This window comes from Crocodylus porosus, unplaced genomic scaffold, assembly GCF_001723895.1.
Source record: "Crocodylus porosus isolate Cpor-Errol unplaced genomic scaffold, CroPor_comp1, whole genome shotgun sequence".
In the NCBI taxonomy this organism is placed as follows: Eukaryota; Metazoa; Chordata; order Crocodylia; family Crocodylidae; genus Crocodylus; species Crocodylus porosus.
The window spans coordinates 43,150,189-43,151,668 of record NW_017728907.1 but is presented as its reverse complement, the minus strand read 5'-3'; positions in this window follow the sequence as shown (position 1 = coordinate 43,151,668).

The following is a 1,480-nucleotide window of genomic DNA, read 5'->3' as shown; positions in this document are numbered from 1 at the left end:
ACTTTCATTATATACACTCGTATTCTATAGCTTACAACTTTCTACAGAAATTACCCTTTTGGGTGAAATATTTCTTGTTCTCAGTGCAGAGGTGAATTAGTTTGGGAAGTATGATAAAATTCTACTACTTCATAGCCACGTACCACAGTCACTGTTGCAAGCCAGCAGCTGGAGAGTCTTTTTGTTAAAACTTCCAAAGGAGCTAAAGCTTCAGGGCTTTGTCCCAAGATTAGGCCACACACAGAGGACCTCACCCCACACTCCTGTGGACTCCAGGACATCTGCTCTGGATCCATTGCTCTGACTCTTAGAAGGGCTTTAGGTGGCCAGCTCACAGCAACGATGCCCATTACCCGTGTGGGGCAATTTTTTGGGAGATGTTTGTTCCTGTTCTGCTGAGATGAGGGTTACCCAATCTAAAAGCCTTGCTGGTCTGCCACAGTGGGAAAGCCAAATATTTCAGGCTTTTCTTACACCTTTTATGGACTTGCCCCCATGCCAAATTAGCAACCTTCTTGCACACTGTCAATGTGTGCTTGGATTTGTTCTTTGCCCTCACCTTGTTGGGTTCTCTTTCCACAATTTATTAGTCTAATACCACTTAGAGTTCCCTGTTTGGATCCTCATTCCTAGCATCACACATTAGATCTATTAGCAAGAAACCAACAGATAATACTGTTTACAGCTTGGCTTTGCCCTCTCCTCTTGCTGGAGGGGGCAACAAGAAATAACATGTGATCCATTCATTCTCAGCCCATGCCTGCAGCACCTGATTCTGAAGAGTAGGAAACCATATAAAGCTGTTTATAATACAGGGATCGGATCTCTAAACCTCACAACAGGTTGTAGATGGCAGCTCTGTTTTCTCTGTAGAAGGGTCAACCATTATCATTGCCTAATGGAGTTCGGCTTTCAGAGAGATAGCAACATTTGGAACAAGAACTGCTGGCATTCCTAATGCTGGTAGGGTATCAGTAGCATTGGCTAATTTATGTTTCTTGATCATGCTGGGAAGATAGCTCTTCCTGGTAGGCATGCATATAACAGCAAAAAAAAAAAAGGATTGGCAGCTCTGGACACATCAAGCACTCACTCCTCTTTTCATAGCTGCCAGAAATTCCTGCCTCAGGCTTAGGTATACTTGCATGTTTATCTCAATTTTGCAGCCTTTTTTTTTTTTTGCACAGTTGAATTGGCATCATGCATTTGGGCATGACCTTGAAAACAAAGTCCTGAACATAAATGCAGTATATCACTTTCATCACTGATTTAAAGCACTAGTTAGTCAAGATATACAGAGCAGGTATGGCATAGCCAGACACAATGCTGACATGCTACCACGCCTTAAGTTGAACAATGGCAACGCATTTGAAGTGATCATAAACAGATGATAGGGTTAATGTCAAGCTGCTTATTTAATAGCTGAGTAATCAAACATCAAAAGACTCAGTAATATTTTTACATCAACCCAAGTGTTCTG